Here is a 21,087-nt window from a genome sequence, read left to right as displayed (position 1 = left end):
TCATCTCTTTCAGATAGAATTGTTGTATTCAGTAGAGATTCTATTGCTGATTTTCAGAGATTCTCATTCTGAATGAGGAATTCTGCACTGAATTCAGGCATTGTAGTCAAAATAATAGAGTTTTCAAAGAAAGATGGCTCAATTGAAGCTATGACTGATTTTTGAACTTCAATATCAGTCATTAACTGAGAAAAGAACTGCTGGTTAATTTCATTTCTAATTCTGAAAATAAGATTTAAGTTTAGCTTGTTTTTTTGCAAGCTCTTCTGATTTGAGACTTTGAGAATAAGTCTTCTGTTTCTGAAGATTTGAAAGTTCTTCTCTTTTTACATTTCTTTTTTTTCCTTTCTATGAACAGAGATCTGAGAAATATTCTTCTCAGTTTTCTCAGAATTTTGAGCAGATTTTGAACTAGCAGGTTTGAAGACAGCAGATTCTGCTACTTGAGCATATGTTTTCTTCTGATTTGAAGAAGAAGATGAAGAAGTAGAAGATGAAAAAGAGTCACTAACTGTACTGAAAGATTTCAATGTTTTTTGAATTGTGTTTGAAATTCCAAGTTTGAACTTGATCACTTCTTGTAGTTGTCTAGCCTGAGCATGAAGAATTAACAGAACTTCTTCATTCTTCTCACTCAGACACTGTTTTTCAAGAATTTTGCTTGCTTTTTCCAGTTCCTGTATTTCAAGAACTTGTTATTTCTCTATTTCTTCCTTCTTTCTTCTCTTTAGAATTTCAATCTCAGGAATGACATCTGGGAAAACATCTTTTTCCACATTAACTGAGTGTACTCTTGATTATTATTATTATTATTATTCTTTCATTATACTCATATGCAAGCGGAGCTTATGATGAGTCCTTGCGTGATGTTAAATACAGGTCAAGTGTTGATTATACAGGAGGAAATACAGGTGTTGAGACCACGCCAAGATAACAAGAACATAGGAAAATACAAAGAAGTGACAATTAGATACATGCGATAATAACTTCCTAGCCGAGGTGCTTGAGTTCCGGATTTAATGTATCCCCTGCGGGTTTCGAACCCACGCGCCTTGGTTTCCCACGCCAAGGCGCTACCAGGTGGCCGCATTAACCATTCAGCCACCGGGGCAGTGTGTACTCTTGAACTCATTTTACTCACTGAATGAAAAGTTGATCAGACTGTGTCAATTGAGAGATTTATCAGTATATTTTCAAATGAAAAGTTGATCAGACTGTTTCAATTGAGAGGTTTATTAATCTATTTTCAAATGAAAAGTTGGTCAGACTGTTTCAGTTGAGAGATTTATTAGTCTATTTTCAATTGAAAAGTTGATCAGACTGTTTCAAAAGAAGAATGAAAGACTTTTGTGTATAAAACACCTGATTTTTTTCACACTAGTTCAGTAACTAGATTAGATTTTTGAAGAGAATCTAATAAACTAAAAGTGATTTTTAAGATAAATCAATAAAATCTTTACAAACTCTTTCTTGAGATATAGTGAGGAAAAGTATGATATCAATTGATGATAAATCAGATAATATGACAGTTTTTAAGAGAAAAACTGACAAAAAATAAGTCAATTTTTTGCAGAGAAATTGATTAAAACTATTCAATTTTATTCTAAATCATTCAATTCTCCTCACACAACAAGTGTGCAACTCAAATCAGTCAATAAAGAGTGTAAAAGAGAATTAAGTATTAATGAAAGCTCTTCAGTCACTGAAAAAGTAATTCTTACTTAAAAGAATATGAAATTATGACAGAAAACAACTCTATTTTTAATTCTTTGTAAGAATATTATATAAAATCCAGAGAAAAACACCTTACTTTTTCAAGAGAAGTAAAAAACTATTTGTAAGATCTTTTTTTTTTTTTATTGCATTAACTGCTGCAGAAGAATGAGATAGAAACTGCTAAGATATGCACTACTATATATCTTCTATCAAGACTTTCTCTCTTCAGAGTCTTGATATTATAGAGAATATAAGTCTGTTTCTATATAATAATGTAAATATTGCCAGCGGGATGTAGAGGAACTGGTTATTTATATCTCAAAATAGAAGACTTTGTCAATGATTATATCAATATAGAGTTACTTCTCAAATTCAATAGAAACCTAGTGTTGCTGTTCTCAATCCCTTGCAGAATCTATTGAATATTAAGGTATTAAAACTAGATTTAATATATCTCACTGTGCAGGGATCAAAGGCTCAGTCAGACCTTGAGGTATACTGATTTTATAGTTGTCGTGTCTGCCGATTATGTATCGAGTACAGTTGCTGAGGTATCTTTTTGTACTTTTCTGTCGGGGATGGGCCAGGTTGAGAGGGGTGGTACAAGGGTGAGACTTGGCGTTGATGTCTAGATACGATACACTGAAGACAGACCACGGAGGTTGCACTTCAGAAGTGGCTGTTGATTATGTGCTTGATATTATCGCCGAGGTATCTTTTTGTATTTTTCTGCCGGGGATGGGCCAGATTAGGAAGGGCGGTACGAGGGTGGGACTTGGCGTTGGTGTTTTGGAACATCAAAGGTGGGCAGGGTTTTCGCGGAGGTCGCTCCTCAGATATCTCCACAACTACAGATCGGGGATCTTCCAAAATCGAGAAGATTGGTGCATATGGCTAGGTCTCTTCACCTTACAATTTGTATGGCACTTTGGCCCGGGGTTGTGGTGTGGTAGAGGAGAACGGTTAATAAGCTTAAAACTGAAGTTCATGAGCTGAAGTATCAATGTAAATGTCAGATCTGTTATATTATCTCATCAGAGTGAAGAACTCTTCTGTATAAATATTAATATTACTCAGAATGTGTTCTCATTATTAATACAATCTGTGAAATGTGTTATCAGATTATCACTGATATTATCAAGAGTTACTAGATAGAAAATTTTATAGTTAACTCTTCATGAGCAGTGAAAAGATGAAAGAATTAAGAGATTCATATGTTGATTACTTAGTCAAAGAATAAACTACTGAAACTCTTTTTAATCTTAAAATAAGTAATTTTATAACTACTATTTCTTTACTTCATCTTCACAGTAATAATCACTGATTGATATTTGTTCTATTTAAATATAATTGTTTTTTATTACTAGATATATTTTATAATTCAGTTAATTCAAAGATGTATTAAAATTTCTATCTGCTAATATCTTTACAATTATTAATATAAAAATTATCTTCTACTATAAGATCTCATTTAGATTAGAGATATCATATAATTCATTGACTCAAGTAATTCACTGTTACTGCATTTTAACTAATAGATCAAATTTAATTACTGTAGTTACATACTTAATATTGCAGTATCTCTCTATTAATCATATCTCAACTTCATGTTACAGTTAATGCTATAGTATGTGTTATATTACTTTTTAAGTTAATATATTAATTAATTTCAACTTTTCACTATTCTCTCAGAACACAAGTCTTTAGCTATTAACTATCTAACTCTATAATTCATATTCAATATAACTGCTAGTGAGGTAAAGTATTTCATTGAGTAAGAGATTAATGAATTTTTCAAGAAGATCTTAACAACTTGTATAGCGTGTGATAGTTATGTGAAGAAGTATCTTGAAAATGATGTCATTTCAGTAACTGTGTAAGATGTGTATAGCTACATCATCTATACTAAGCCTAAGACTGAATTTATTATTCAGTTTCATCTCAAATCACTTATATTAAAGATGAAGACTGTGAATCTTATCTGAACTGTATATAATCACTTCACTTCTTAGATCATGTTTAAGAGTCTGATTGATAAAGATATTAATAGAAAAGAATCTCTATATATCTATATCATAATCTGAATAAAGAGAATTAGGTACTTAGATTTTCTTCTCATATATAACAGTTATGTACTTGAAAACTCATCTATATTTACATTCTGGCAGAAAAATCTTGTAACAGATATCATGAGATATGAGAAGAATCTAGATTACTGTATATCAAGTTACTACTGACACACTGCTAGATTCTTTACTATATTATAGAAGGCTCTGCAGAATGTCAATGAAATCTCTCAGAAATATCTTCTTTATCAGTATAAGAGAGAACTGTAGTTATTACTTCACTTACTCTCTGATCACTTTCATTCTTTCATTCAGAAGTCTCTTAACTCACTGTGAGTTATTTTATCTCTTTCAATGATGCTTTTGCACAGAGACTTTAATATCTGTAATATTATAATAAATAAAGTATCTTACAATCTAATTAATATGATTAATTGAGTGAAGATGAAGATTGTATTATTTAATCTCAAACTTCACTCTTATCAGAGACTGATAAGCAAAGTTTATCTTAAGAATGATTAAATCAGATATAATAATTATATTCTTTTAAAGAATATTTTCTGAAGTATATTTAGAGAGAAAGCTGAAGAATTGAGTAATAGAATAATAATAATTATTAAATCAGTAAGAGTTATAGAATTACTACTTTTCTATAATTTTATATCTTATCTTATGAATATGTCTGAGCTGGTATCTATTCAGAATGATGAAATTGAGATATATAATATACAAAATCTAGATAGACTGTTAATTTATTTAGCTATAAAATTTACAGAATTGAATGATTATATCAATTAAATATTAATGAAGAGATGATGATGTCTGTATTATAGAATACTCATAGTGAATAAAAACAAGAGAGAAAGATTAAGTATTATATATAATTAAAATACAGAGAGATTCTGATAGTCTTTGACTATAAATTCTTAATTATCACAGAACTACAGAAATTAATTCAATAGTCTCTGTCATTCACAGATCAGCATGATTATAAGTTAGCTGTCTTTGAGTCTATCAGGTTCATGAACTATGATTCATGAATCTGTCAGATCTATTAACTTCAGTCTTTAACATAATAATCTAGGTCACTGAATCTACTACACATGTTCTTAAGCACTGATCATAGTATCTCTTTTCTTGATCATTGTGCTAGTAATTATATAACATAGTCTCTGATCTTTTATCAATCTTCTTCTGTCACTGTGTCTCTGATCTTATTGAACTTCAGTTCTCAGATTTATACTCTAGCTGACTCTCAGTCAACTGAATTAATCTCTATTCTAAACATGTATTTCTATTCTTCTTCATTCATGCAGCTTATCAAATATAGAGACACAACTGAGAGATATTAATAGAATACTGACTAATCTTGCTAATGATCTTATTATCTATTAGTGAGTTTTACTAAGTAAATAATAACAGATTGCTGACTACTTCTACTATTATCTATCAGTTAATTATATAAAGTTTCATCTTCTATTCATATATAAATGAAAAGTGTTAAGAACATTTGAACTGATATCTGTAGTTCTGTGATAATCAAGAACTGTCAGTCTCTATAAGCATATTAAAAAGAATTGCAGAGTATGCTGTCAACACATTTATTTCACTACTGAAGAAAATTCAAGAATGATTTGAGCTGAATCTAGTAGTATCTGTAAAAGGCTGACATCACTACTGTTCAGCCAGCATGAGTATTGAGATACAGTGTGCCCAGGGTGCATTGAAATTATATAGAAAATAGAGATAGCTTGAATTTCCAAAAGAGATTCTTACAGCTTAGTAGAATTCGCCACTCAGCATCCGGAATCTCTAATTTTCCGGGCGCAGTATATATCCTCTCTCGAAGCATGCTGTTCAGGCGCCATGTGACATACAACAAAGATCTGTAATCTCCCTATTTTACTCAGAAGACATGCTTTGAGCTAGTTTCCTTTCTTTCTCTCTTCTTTGCTGCGACTCGTTCCTAGAACCAACCACCTACTTAATATTAATCATTATTTTTTACCTGATTGAGATGTATTGTACAATTCTGTATGTACAATTTCTTACACATCATCCGATTTCACCCGCAATCCATTTTGCTTGTCATTCCATTTTGTTTCGCTCGCAATCCATTGCCATTTCACAATCCATCGACAGAGTAGTTGTCTCATTTCAAGGCTATACATGAAATGCCCCTGGGTTACTCCTCAGTATAAAAATGCTCAGTGAGAATAGAGAGATATTGAGTGAGAAACAACAACAGAAAGCACTACTGTTGCTAGAAATCAACGGTTAAGAAAGCTTAGTCATTTGATTTTTTTGAAAGAAATCACGCGTGGCAACATTCGCGGCTTCTTTGAAACCAGAGTGCTATGTAGGAGAGCCAAATGAGCTGCGGGTAGAATGAATTGCGAACGAAATGTCAGTAAGAATAGCGGGTGGTGAAAGTTAGAACAATGTGGACCTGAAGGGCAGGGCCATCAAAAATTTATAGAATTGTAGAAAGGAAAACATATTCAAGACAATCAGACAATTGTCTGAAGAATTATACTGTGATTGACGTCTGGCTTAAGAAAGACTTGGGGAGGTTTCTGGCCTAGAGAGGACTGCTGACCTAGGGAGACTGCTGGTCTAGAGAAGGCTGCCTGCTTGGGAAGACTACTGACTTGAGGGAGACTGCTGACCTAGGGAAACTGCTGACCTAGGGAAAGTGCTGACCTAGGGAGACTGCTGGCTTAGAGAGACTGCTGGCCTAGGGAGACTGCTGGCTTAGGAAGACTGCCGGCCTAGGGAAACTGCTGACTCAGGGAGATCCCGAATCGGAGTAGGCATGGCCTGGTCATGCCGGATATCATTCCTAGGCGAAAATTATCCCCTACTCTTCATAACATCCGTGGCCTGGTCATGATATCATCCATGGATGCCACAGTCTGAATTCATTTACAGAAGGACGCTTGGAATGGATTAAGAAGTGAGCCAACAGCAACTTCGCATTTGTGAGCTATGAAGAATGGTAAAACATATCTGACAATTCTAATAATTCCGTCATAGAAGCAACTTTCTAAGTCAGATATGAAAATAAAAATGGAAAAAAGAAGAAGATGCAGCTGAATTGTTGAGATGAAGACTAACTGTGCCATGCTTACTCACTCTCTGTAGTGAGTGCATCACAGTGTACAGAAAACCACACTGTACAGAAAATATTTTTGATATCTTCATTTTTCATCTTCAAATAATCATCATTAATTATAATCATGTTTAAATCTTCTAATTATACTGAGCAGCAGTTACAAAGAGCTGTTGACATATATAAAAGTAATTCAAAATTAAAAATCACATCTCTGTTATAAGAATTCAAAGTCTCATATATTATCTTATATGAGAGAATCAATGAAAAGAAATCAAGAACTATATGAATTTCACTGAATTGAGTATTGAATGACAGTCAGAAAGAGATAATTAAGATATGAATTTATCAGTTATACATTAAATTTTACTCATTTATTATTAAGTATATCAAAGCTGTTATGAACTGTATGTTGAGACAGTATTATATAGATTCAGAGACTACACCTCTCATAGTAAGTAAGACATAAATATATCAATTCATTAAATATCTATCAGATTATAAATAAGTTAAGTAAAAACTCATGAATTTAAAACAAGTGTCTTGTGAGAATATAAGCTTCATTATCAACTGATTTAATTAATGTAAAGCTATCTTTAATTAATATTAATTTTTTCACTGTGATATCTACAACTTTGATAAGATTGAATTTCAAGAAAAAGAAGAATATAAACAGTGAGTTATAACTGTCTTTAGAGATATAAATTTCATTATACAGTTATTATACTTCTGCAGATTAATAACAGTGATGAAGTATATTAGTGTAGATAATATAGTATTGAATTCATTGATTATAATGAAATCAAAGATTCATTTAGAGAATTGATATACATACTTTAAATTATCTGATAACTATGTTATTACTGTATTTAAGTCTGACTTTGCAAATGATAAGATTGAATTTGAATGAATCAAGCAGTTTAATAAGATGATAAAAAAGCATTAAATAAGCAGTTATTAACTACTATTAATGAATAATTATAATTCTCATCTTATAGAAGAATTTATTCAATACTGTAATCTTCATAAGATTATTCTATTCAGATTCTTATCTTATATAAGTTATATTCTACAATCTCTTGATAATGTATCTTTTCAGCAGTATAAGCATTATCATACAAAGACAGTTAATGAGACTGCTTACTACAGATATAAGTAGTATAATAACAGATAATTTCTTACTAATCTGAAGAGTATTCAACTGCAAGTATTCAAATCTGATACTATAAGAGCTGACTTTGTCAATTATAGAATATATTCAGTTAATTGTGATATAATTCTTAATTGATTAAGATCTCTTACTATTAATGATGCTCTGAATCTCAACATATATAATAATGATGATGATATATATAATCACTTTATATCATCATCTGCAGATTGACTGTTAACTATCTTCTCATAATTAATCTTCTCAGAGATGATTATGAAACTACATTATTAAATTGATGCAGCAGTCAAGACCTTAGAAGATGTGAAGAATACTTTTATATCTGATTTAATAAGATGATTGAATAAGATCTTCAAGAGTAGTAAAATTCAGACAGAATTGAACACACACTATGAGAGTGAACTTATAGATTATTATTAAGTAAATAGATATTAAATCATTAAATTCTTCTACAGACAGATATAAGTAGATGAAGTTCTCACTATTAAGAATGTCAATTGTAAGATCACAATCTGTAGAGCAGATGAGATGAAAAAGACATTTAATAAAACTCTTCAATTAATTGAAATTAAATCTATAAAATCTACAGTTACTGAACTAAAATAAGATAATTCTATAGAATCTTAACTTACAGTGAATTCTACACCTTCTAATGAGTATATAGATAATCTTTATATTATAGATAGATGTGATAATGATTATTAATTAATTTTTGAAGATTACTATATTCAAAATATTTTCTTTATAGTGTGGTTTTTCATACACTGTGGCGCACTCACTACAGAGAGTGAGTAAGCATGGCACGGTTAAAGCCTGACTTGCATGAGTCTTAGTAAATAAACCAACCAACTAGCAAGGTCGCTGAAAAAACCCGCCACTAAAGTGTGACGGCTTGGCGTCCTTGTGATTGCGATGAATAAAGTAAACTGATCAATCACAGCTATCCCAGTCATGCCTTGAGGTCCTTCTGGTCCGGACCATCAAGGGCAGACCGGATGAAGGTTGCAATGAAATGAAATGATGAAATACACTCAATCTGAAGAGAGAGAGGGTACGGAAGCCCTCATAGCACAAGACAAGCTCACAAAATTGACTGATATCTGTACAACAAGTAATCAAAACCACGAAAACATGTTGAATGATACATTAAAGAACGCGTCACACACTGCATCAGACTCTGAGAAGACAAATCCGAGACCTCACTGAACTATGAGACTCTTAACAAGGCTTGAAGACAATGACTTAGAATCATTGAATACTCTGAAGAAAAAGGCTACAGTCTCTCAGACTGCAGCAATGTTGAAAAGTGCACCTGGGTTCAGATTAACATTCTTGACAAAGCTAGATAACATTCATATAATGATAATGATGTTGACTTAGAAAGCTGATAACTTGAAAATAACAAGTAGATCTCAGAACTTCACTGAAGAGAATGAGTTAAACATGAACAGACTCAATGAACTTACAAGACTCATGATAGAGCTGAGAAATACAATGACCTGATAAAGCCAGACAATTGATACTCTAAAGATGAACTGCAAAGAGCTGAAAGCAGGCTAACAAATACTACAGGCACAAAATTCAGATCTTAAAGAAGAGATAACTATCTTGAAAACTCAAATCAATCAACTGTTATGAGTATTGATCATTATTATAGATGCAGATGAACATCTCTTCAATCTCACATCATTCCCGCTCTTCAAGCTAAAGAACAGAAACTAGAAGAATGTGCTACTATGCATCTGAATCAGTACAGTGATCACATTTATATCTAGTGACAAGAAAAAAGACTCTCTCACAAGATATCTATTAGCAGAAGAAGTTAAAAACTGAGTGATAAAGACACTGTGTAAGAACAAGGTAACAGAGGCTGCTAAAATTATCAGAATATAAATAATGAAAACTGAATACATTGTCTGATTCAATCATGAAGTCTTGAAGAAAGCAGTTAATAAGAATAGTGAATAATTAAGAGATCTGAGCAATCAGATAAAAGTAGTCAGACTACAGTTCAGAATCATAATATACTATACATCAACTCATAAGATTAATCTGATAGATGATAAGGTTAGAAGTATTACTAAAATACCAGAAGAAAATAAGCTCACAGATAAAGAGTTCAAAATTGTGAATATTACATAATCTAAGAGAAGGGACTCTGATCTGAAAGTGTCTGCATTGCTTAAAATCTGATTTAATAACTTAGAACTTAGAAGCTATTCAGTGATATATGACTCTGCCTTTAAAAGATATGACTTTAAACATCATAAGTCTGAGGAGTTTAGAAGAAATTCATGCTGTTTCCTCATAATTTAGCAAGTTATTCAGCTGCGATGAAAATTTTATAGAATCTTATCTGTAATAATGTATCACTAGATGCAGATTTCTGAATAAAGTTCTTTAACTCTGCTAATACACTCTCTAGTTCTTGAAATTAATGCTCTGAAGAATATGAAATATTTTCTCTAGAGATGATATTTAACATGATCAGCTTATTAATGCTCTGAAGAATAGAGAATATTTTCTCTAGAGATGACATTTGACATGATCAGCTTATTGATACTGTGAAGAATAGAGAATATTTTCTCTAGAAATGACATTTGACATGATCAGCTCATTGATACTCTGAAAGAATAGAGAATATTTCCTCTAGAGATGACATTTGACATGATCAGCTCATTGATGCTCTGAAGAATAGAGGATATTTTCTCTACAGATGATATTTAACATAATCAGCTCATTGATGCTCTGAAGAATAGAGAATATTTTCTCTAGAGATGACATTTGACATGATCAGCTCATTGATACTCTGAAGAATAGAGATATTTTCTCTAGAGATAACATTGACATGATCAGCTTATTAATGCTCTGAAGAATAGATTAATGACTTTGATCATGCTAGATATTATTTCTAGAAGAAAATTATTCTCTACTCTTGAGAACATCTGTAACCTGATCATACTGAATATATTACAACTATTCACATAATATATCACAGTCTGAATTCATTTACAGAATGATTAAGAAGTGAGTCAACAGTAACTTCACATATCTGAAAATTGTAATAAATCTGTCATAGAAGCAACTTTCTAAGTCAGATGAGAACTGAAGTATAAGTCTGAGTAAATGTAAGAAATCCCGCTCCTCGCGGATTCTTTACCCCTATTCCTATCTCTCGCGTAATCAATAGAGTTAGCGGCCCTTGGCTACACACAACTATATAAACTGAAGTTCATGAATACTATTCACAACTCAGCTTGAATAATATTATACATTTAATCTCTACATTTTATCTTTCTACTGTGAATACTTCTAGTAGTCAACAGTACATATCACATCAAGCTGCAAATACTTAAATAATTATCTATAAGTACTTATTCTTACATTTCAAGCTCAGTCAGTCAGTAATCACTCATTATAACTGAAAGAACTAGAAACTTATATACTTCAATCTCTGTAAACTCTACTGCAGATGTTCAGAAGCAGTTATCTGAATTATAAATAACTCTTATAAAAGAAGTCTCAGAGAACTTATTAATTACTTATAAAATATCATTCTCTACATCTGTGACAGAGAAACTCTTTAAATTCATGAATAAATCAATCTTCATGAAGAACATTCTTGAGCATCTTTCATAAAATTAAGTCATTTTTCTACAAGAAATGCTTACTGTCTGTAAACACTCTTAAACTGAGTTTCTAGATATGATCTTCAGAGATATCTACAAATTGAAAAGAAACTTTCTTAAGTTATAATTACTTAAGATTACTTATTAAATCACAATCTATAAAAGTTTTTATAAGTTTATATTTAAAATTAACTCACAAGCTCAGCTATGTAATATAAAAGATGAAGAAGCTGTTATCTACATAATAACAGATCTCTATTATACTGAAATCAAGAACTGACTAAATTATCTAGAGAATGATTATAAGAGATCTCACTGATCTATTCTCAAAATCTATCTAGAGAATAAGTTAAGAGACTCTGTGAGCTGAATAGAGAACATCTGAACTGTGATTATTAATATTAGAAAAAGAGATGAGAAATCTGATAAAAACTACTCACAGCATTTTATAAAATTATAGTATAAATTAAAATCTATGAAAACAGAGTTCTGAAACAAGATCTGAATGATGATATTTATAAAGAGACTGAATAAAGATATATAGAATACACTTATTAAGTAAGACTCTAAGCTCTTAGCTCTGAAGAAACTGATAACTCTCATTTATCACTTACAGATCACTGTAAGAGTCACAGATTTATAAAAAACAGATTATTAATCAGCTCTGTAAGAGTCAGAATAACAGAGAACAGATTTATCAGAGAAAGATAATAAGATATAGAGAGATTTATATCTGACTACTGAGTAGAAAGAGAGAGCTTCATAAGCTTCTGTAAATAGAGTATATAATAGAGAGATTAAGAAAAAGAGACTCTACTTTATCTGTTCTAAATCAGAATATCTTCATATAAACTGTCTGAATAAATTAAAATAGAAATTTAAGAAGTTACAGACAGAGTCAGTAATAGTCTTCTTAAGAGTCTTAAATCTGATATCTGAATCTGTTACTTCTCTGATAAAAATACTTACTTATAAAGAGAGACTGTACTGTAATACTACTGCTCTATAAGTATGAAAAGTATTAATGAACTCAGAATTCTAGATCACTGTAGTGTTTCTAAAGCTTACAGAGTAAATAAGCTGAATGATAAAAACTGAGAATCTGCTCTTATAATAAGCAGAATATAAGAACTCAGATCTGAGAGCTGAGAGACTTATAAGAGTTATCTTTGAATTATAAGATCTCTCTGAAATCTGAAGAAGATTTACAGAAACTGTAATTATCACAGACATTTCAGATAATATGTACTTAAGACTTATATAACTTCAAAGACATAATTCACACATAGCTGTCTGTGAGTCAGGTTTATACTTTCAATCAGTGTTAACAGACTTACTTACAGAGATAGAATCAGTTAATACTATAGAGTTAATTAGAGAAGACAAGTTTATCTATATAATAACTTTATAAACATCTGAGAATCTTACAGTTATGAAAAATGAGCTTCAGATATTAGACAAATATCAAGATCTTGCAGAGATATTCAGTTCAGTAAACACAGCTGAGCTTTCTTCTCATTATAAGAAGAATCTGATAATAGATTTAATAAAAGAGTAGAAACTCTTCTGAGAATCAATCTATAAACTCTTTTATTATAAGACAGAGATCTTATAAGTCTATATAAAGAAGAATCTGAAGAATAACTTCATTCAATCTTCACAGGCCTCTGTAAGAGTCTCAGTGATATTCATAAAGAAGAAGAATGAAGATCTCAGATTATATATAGACTACTACAATCTGAACTTTAAGATAATAAAGAGTCACTACTCTCTATCTCTGATTGAGAATATAATTAACTGTTTCATAAGAGCTGTCATATTCATATAACTGAATGTGATTAATATATATACATAGCTGTGAACACAGTCTGAGAATGAATAAAAGACTGTCTTTAAAACTGTACTGAGATTGTTTAAATATCTAGTGATATCTTTTAATCTGACTAATACTTCTACAGTATTTTAGTTTTTTATTAATAAAATACTTCATGTATATCTGAATATCTTTGTAATAATATATCTGAATAATATTATAATATACTCTGTGAAGAAGAAAGAATATACTGAGTATATATAAAGTATATTAAAGGTTCTAGATAAGACAGAACTGTATATTAAGCTTATAAAGTACAACTTCAGTATCTATCAGATTAATTTTCTAGAATATGTAATCACTGCAGATAATATTCAGATGAAATCTTCATAAGTTAAGACTATTCTATTATGACTGAAGTTAACTAGTATTCATGAGATTCAGATGTTTCTGAGCTTTGTAAATATCTATAGACAGTTTATCTTTATATTTATAAGAATCTTCTTAACTCTTACAGATATACTGAAGAGTGAAAACAAGAAGAAATTATTCTATAAATGAAGAATAAAAAGATTATTAAGAAGAGAGAGCTGTAAGAACTTTCTTATTTCAGAAGCTCACAGAGTCTTTATAAGATTAAAATAGATATTTATAGATACAGTAATACTGTTTCACTTTAATCTCTTCTTCTTAATCAGATTGAAGACAGATATCTTCTTCTTTATAATTTCAGAAATAGTCTTATAACTACAGTTAAATGAGAACTGAGTTTCAGTAATCTTTTTCTTATAAAAGATATAACTTACAGAGATTAATTATAACATTTATAATCAGAAGCTTCTTACAATAGTGAAATTCTTTTATCACTGATATCACTACTTTGAGAGTCTTATAACAGTGATTACTGTTAGAACTGATTATAACAGCTTACAATAGTTTACTTTAATTAAGAAACTCTCATAACAGCAGATTCACTGAGCTCAGAGACTGAGTGAGTTCTGATTCAAGATAAAATATATTAAGAGAACTAAGAACTCAGCAGATGAACTCTCTCACAGATCAGACTATATTAAGAAGATCAGAATAATAGATACAGAGAGACTAGAGAAGATAGAAAAGCTTCACAGAATACTCAGACTGAGTATTATAAAGAGATTAACTGAAGAGTCTCTCAATTCTCTATAAGAGATGAGAAAGAAGAGAGAGAAGAAGTCTATATAATTACTCTCTATAATACTGAGAGTCAACACTCTGAAGATCTCTGTGAGAATTCTTGCAGAGAGTATCTATACTCTGAAGAGTTTACAGTCTTTGAGAAGCACTGCAGAAGATCTGATATAAGAAGAAATAGAGTATAAGTCTTTATAAGTTCTTGTATTCAGATTGTCTGAACTGTAACTGAAGAATGAATATACTCAGTATATTCAGAAACTGCTCAAAACAGAAATTAACTCTGCAGAAATAAAGAAGTAAAGAGACTTAAATAGTCTCTTACAAAGAGAGAACTCAATTTATATATCTATGAATAAGTTTCTATACATAGAACTTATTAACAGATATCATAACTCTTCTCTAGCAGGTCATTTTATAGATACTAGAACTCATGAGTTACTTATAAGAAAATACTTCTGACTGAAGATATAAGAACTTGTAAAGAAGATAGTAAACTCTTGTACTATTTATCAGGATTTGCAGATAGTATAGATCAGATTATATGAAGAACTTACTTCTCTACTCATCTTACAGAAATCTTGAGAATAGCTAGAAATAAATACTCTTATAGATCTCTCTGAAAGTAAGAACATATATAATATCTGCTTTGACAGTGTGCTGATAATAGTGAATTACTTTATCAAGATAACACACTTTATACTCACTTATAAGAACTTGAAGTCAAAGAATTTGACTTATATCTTTATTTATAATATGATTCAGTTATATAAATTGTCTGTGAATATTATCTCAGATAGAGAATCAATCTTTATAGAAGAGTTCTGATCTGATTTAATAACTATACTGAAGATCTTATGAGATCTGAGTATGACTTTTCATCAACAGACAGATGATCAGATAGAATATCTGACAAGTATATTAAAACAGTATCTGTAGTGCTTTGTCAATTACAATCAGAATAACTGAGTGTATTAATTATCACTCACAGAGTTCATATACAACAACTTAAAATATATTAGCACAGATAAAACTCTCTTTGAGATACTCACTGAAACTCATCTGTGAATAATCTTGATAAATCTGTGAGAGTACACTATAGAGTGTAGTACTGTCTATGAACAGACTGAGAGAATTCAGAAGATTCAGAAGAAAGTCTGTAAATTCTTAAAAAAGACTCAAGAGTATCAGAAGAGATACTATAACTCTAAGTATATTATAAAGAGTTTTAAGAAAGATAATAGAGTCTGACTAAGTCTAGAAAATATCATTATACAGAGATCTAGTAAGAAACTGAATCTCTTATAAACAGAGTCTTATAAGATTATAAAGAAAGTTAGCTTATAATTCTATACATTGAAACTATTATCTGAGTTGTAAATATATAATATTTTTCATATCTCTTTATCATGTGAATATAAGATATTCTTAGAAGAGAATTCTGTGACTCATCACTCTATTTATAAAGTACTAGAGAGTGAAAGAGAAGATCAGATTAAAGAGATTATTAACTCAGAAGAGTGAGATTGTAAGCTCTGATTCAAAATTCAGTAATAAGAGTATTCTGATAAGATGAATAAGTTTGCTTAAGAATTATTTAAACAGATAAGACATCTGCAGAAGCTAAGACATGACTTTTATATTATGAATGCTGATAAGTCAGAATAATATAATCTTTACTAAGAATCTGATTGTGATAAAGATATTAACACTGTTATTTATAAACTCTAATCTATAGAATGATGAATTTCTACTGAGATGAACAGTCTGTAGTATATATAAGAGAAGAAGAAATCATGCTCTTATTAAAGCTAAAAAATAAGAAAATAAAAACAGAACTGTGAACATAATTTAGAGATTAATAAAGAAAAAACAAAGAAAATTCACACTTATATTCTTAACATCTGTAATATTCAATTCTGTCACAACTATCAATTCTTTTCTTCAAAGAAGCATAGAGTATCATGCCTGCAGTACAGATAATTATTGTCTTTAATATAAAGATTATCAGAAATGCACAGACTTCAGAGAATCTGAATATCAGAATATACACAGTTGTAGCAGAATCTTGAAGACTGATCATCTATATATATAATCAGATATTTCTTACAAAGCTGTGTCTGCTCTCTCAGTTGTACTGAAGTATTCAGTCTGAAAATAATTAAGATATAGAGAGAGAACTCATCTGTTTAAGTTAACTCTTATTACAAATTCATGATATTTGCATTGTCTTGATTACCTGAATTTTACAGGTACTTAGAAACTCATTTCTCATTAATGATAGAATTGCAGAAATGCATCACAGCATAAGAATTATTGATAAAGAATCTAGACATATTTGCATATATCTGATCAGAGATTGTGAGAGCAGAAAAGAAGTAATTATAGACTTATAAAGCTGTAGAAGACACTGATAACACTGAGAGCTTTACAAGAACTATTAGTTAGAATCTGTAAGAAATTACTTATAAGAAGACTTATAGTAAAGAGAAGAACTGTGCTACTTGAAGTCAGAGACTGATCTGAAGAAGATATGAAATTAACTGCTAATCTGAAGATTGAGTACAGTGATAAGATTAAGAAGAATAAAGACACTGTTGTGAGCAGTGATATCTCTACTTCATTAACTGATAAAAAGTAATCAGAGAAGTTACAGAAATACTCACAAGAAGCTCAGCAGTGATCAGATATTATTTATAAAAATATTGAAATTGAAAGAATTTTTTATTCTTAAGAAGTTCTTGAATTAATATATAAATATTGTCAGAAACACTCTCTCTCTATCATCTGAATAAAAATACTTCATAAATGAATGAGAATACTCATAGTTTATAAGAATAGAAGCTATTACAGAAAAAGAGAAAAGAAGATGAGATTTCACAGACAGATCTGAAATATTTATACTACTCTAGAGAGATTTACTTACACTGTAGATAATTCTGTAAAACAGTTAGATTACTCTAGTAAATAAAGAGTGATTATAAATTGCAGATCTGAATCTTTCTATATAACTATAAAGAGTGATTGTAGACTGTAAATATCTTGATTCTACAATTCTACAGAGTTGATAAAAGAATGAAAAATTTCTCATAATTCTACAGTATCAAGAAATAATGATTTGAAAGAATGAGTAAAAGATTAACTTATAAATACTTCTCTTTGATAACAATAATCTCACAGAGAGTGATTCATCTATGAGATGAATCTGTGTGATAATTACACAAGAATCTTATAAAAATAATTAAGAGTTAACTGAAACTCTTCTGTATGAAAGATGTGAGATTATTATTATTATTATTATTATTATTATTCAATTATAGATGTATGCAGTCAGAGACTATGACATCTATCTGAGAAATTTTAGTTCTCTGGGTTTTTTCTATATCTGTAAAGTTAACTATTATACATTCATCAATTTCAGATATGCAAAATCAGAAAATTCCAGCTCAGAATACAAAAACTGTTTACAAATTGCAGTGTTTTAACATCTTCTGATACTTTGAAACCATTTGACAATATCATGACAAAGGAAAAGAGAAAAAGAACACAGTCTTAAAGATAGACACATTAAATAAATAGATAGAAAGGAATTGAAAGAAAAAGATAAAGTAAAGAGAGACTGTAACAAAATAAATTATTAAAAGATAGTGTATAGCTGTTTTAACAGACTATATCTGATTGATTTTCTCCTCTTCATATTCAGATACTTCTGAATTTAGCCATTTTCTTATAGCTGCTTGAGTTTCTGATAGAAAGTCTATTAAGTATTTAATTCCTGTCTCAGTTGAGAATAAGAATCTCATATTTAATTGATTTAGATCATACTTCTCTTTCAATCTGGCTCTGAGACTATTGTATAATGCACAGTGTATTACAATATACTCAGAATTCTCATTTGCATTGCAGAATGAGCATTCTATTGAGTTAAATCTATCATCAAATCTTTGTATATAAGATTTGAAATAGCCATATTCTAGTTTCAGCTGTATTATAGATGAGAATATTTTCTTTTTACATTTAATTAAACAAGGTTTCCACTTGGGTTTTGTTTTAAATCTTGAATAATGTATACTCTTCTTTTATTTCTGTCAGCTTTCATTTCACTTATCTAAACAAGATTCTTTTATTTTTCTCTTTATAAAAGATCAGAACATAATTTTTTGAATAGATCTGCTTAATTCTGCACTCTTTTTTGCAGCTGAATCAGTCAATTCATTGCCATGAATATTCATATAAGCAGGAACTCAGTGCAGATGAATTATCAGCTTTGATGTTCTTCTTTTTTAAATTTTCAAAACAGAGTTTAAGATCAGTTCAAGATTCATTTGATCATTATGTATCTGACTATTTCTAAGTCTTTTTAAAGCAGCTTGACTATCAGAGAATATTCATATCTCTTTCAAACTATTTTCTCTTTTAGAAGATTTTATTTCTATGAGTTTGAAAGCTTTCACTATTGGAAATAGTTCAGTATCAAAGACTTCAGATTCACAGTCTAGATTTCAGAAATCTGAGATAAAATTGATATTATCTTCAGTATAAGCAATGCCTGTATCTAATCTATTCAGATTCTCATTTTTTGAGTCATCTGAATAAATCAGAATAGAGTCTTTTATATTGATTATAGAAATTCTCTTTAAATGCTGTTCATATTCTTTCTCTTTTAATAGTTCACTTATTTATAAGTCTATAAGAGATTGAAGCTTTTCTCTTCAGAGAGATAACTTCTCATGATTCACTTTTTCAATATTTAAAGAAGAAAATTGATTTTTAATCAGAGAGTATAGTCTGTACAGTTAAGAAGACATCTTCTTTGAAGAATCATTTTCATTTCAATCAAGAAATCTATTTTAATTTAGTTCATTTTCAGAGTTAATTGATGAAAATGAAGAAGAGACTCTTTCTCTGATTATATGATTTAATCTCATCTTTAGAACTCTCAGAGCATAGTTCATACAGGTCTTTTCAAATCTAATAGCAGAAGAAGGAATTGAAGCTTCAATTTTCATTGCTTTAATAGGAGATGATTTGAATGCTCTCAGAATTCTTCTCAAGGCTCTGTTTTACAGACTTTGAAAGAGTTCAGTGAAATTCTCTTGATTATTTCATTAAACTTGAACTTCATAATCAGCTACTGATGTAATACAGGCTATATATAACTGTTTCATAGCCTGAATGAATAGACCTCTCTCTGTATTTGATAGTCTGATTATGTTGTTTAATAGTCTTTCTGCCTTGATAGTTCTTTATTGAATGTGATATTTAAAATTTAACTTGGAGTTTAATCATACTTCTAATTATTTAACATTTACACTGAGTTTAATCTCTCTATTTAAAAGAGTTAGAGATAGTTCTTTCTCATTGAATCTAGAAAAGAAATGAATTAACTCAGTTTTATTCATATTAAATTGAATTTAATTGATATCTGCTCTAATAAAGATTTTCTTTGCAGCTTCTTCAATCACTTTCAAATTCTCTTTGATAGTTTTTAAGCTGTAGACTAGATCAATATTATTCACATAACTCAGAGATCTCACTATTGTCATATTTCTATTCTTGAATAGATATACAGTGTATATTGTAAATAAAATGAGTGAGGTTGAAGATTCTTATAATACTTCTATTTTTATCTCAGTCTTATCATATTTCATTCTATCAAAGAAAAGTTGTCTAATTCTTTTAGATATAAAACAGTTAACTCATTTTATTAGAGAAAGTGACAGTTTTAACATCTTCAATGTCTGAATTAACTTTGACTTTGAAACATGATCAAATGCTTCTTTTATATCAATAAAAACTGCAGTTGAGAGCAGATCTTCATGCTTTGCTATTTGAATATTATAAACAACTGAGAGAACAGTGTTAATTATAGAACACTGTTTTCTATCTCTCATTTGTTCACTGAATAAAAGAGAATTACTGACAGAGCTTATAAAAGATAGTTGAGTAACTATTATCATTTCTAAAACCTTTTCTAGACAGTTCAATAGAGATATTACTCTATATAACTTAAGAATTGAAGTTTTTCTATTAGGTTTTGCAAGAATCACTCCAGTGGCTTCTCTCCAGCATTCAGAATGATATTCATTTTTCAAGAGATTGAAAAAGAGCTCAAAATATTCATTCTTTAAATAGAAGTATGTATTTTGAATAATCAAGTGATTAATTGAATCAGGCCCTACAGCAGTCTTTACTGAACTTGAGAAAATAGCTGACTCTAATTCATCTTGAGTAAGATCAAGCCATTCTCAGTCATTTTCATCAATATAATTAAGAAGTGATATATTCTCTTCCTGTGAATCTGAATCTGATGAGTTTTGAAAGAGAGTTCTTATAAAAGCTTTACATTTTTTCTCAAAAGAGTTTGCTGTATATGATTCATTCTGAAACTCATATTCTAAGATTGGAAG

At 29.9% G+C, this 21,087-nt stretch overlaps 1 pseudogene across 1 annotated transcript; it reads right to left on the bottom strand.

Moving 5' to 3' along the window:
• Positions 1 to 1,022: 1,022 nt before the first annotated feature.
• Positions 1,023 to 1,111, bottom strand: BDCG_16037 (annotated as a pseudogene). The gene has a single exon. The product of its transcript is annotated as a tRNA-OTHER (tRNA).
• Positions 1,112 to 21,087: the final 19,976 nt, after the last annotated feature.

Source organism: Blastomyces dermatitidis, assembly GCF_000003525.1.
Source record: "Blastomyces dermatitidis ER-3 genomic scaffold supercont1.1, whole genome shotgun sequence".
In the NCBI taxonomy this organism is placed as follows: domain Eukaryota; kingdom Fungi; phylum Ascomycota; class Eurotiomycetes; order Onygenales; family Ajellomycetaceae; genus Blastomyces; species Blastomyces dermatitidis.
This window is presented reverse-complemented; position numbering and strand designations above follow the sequence as displayed.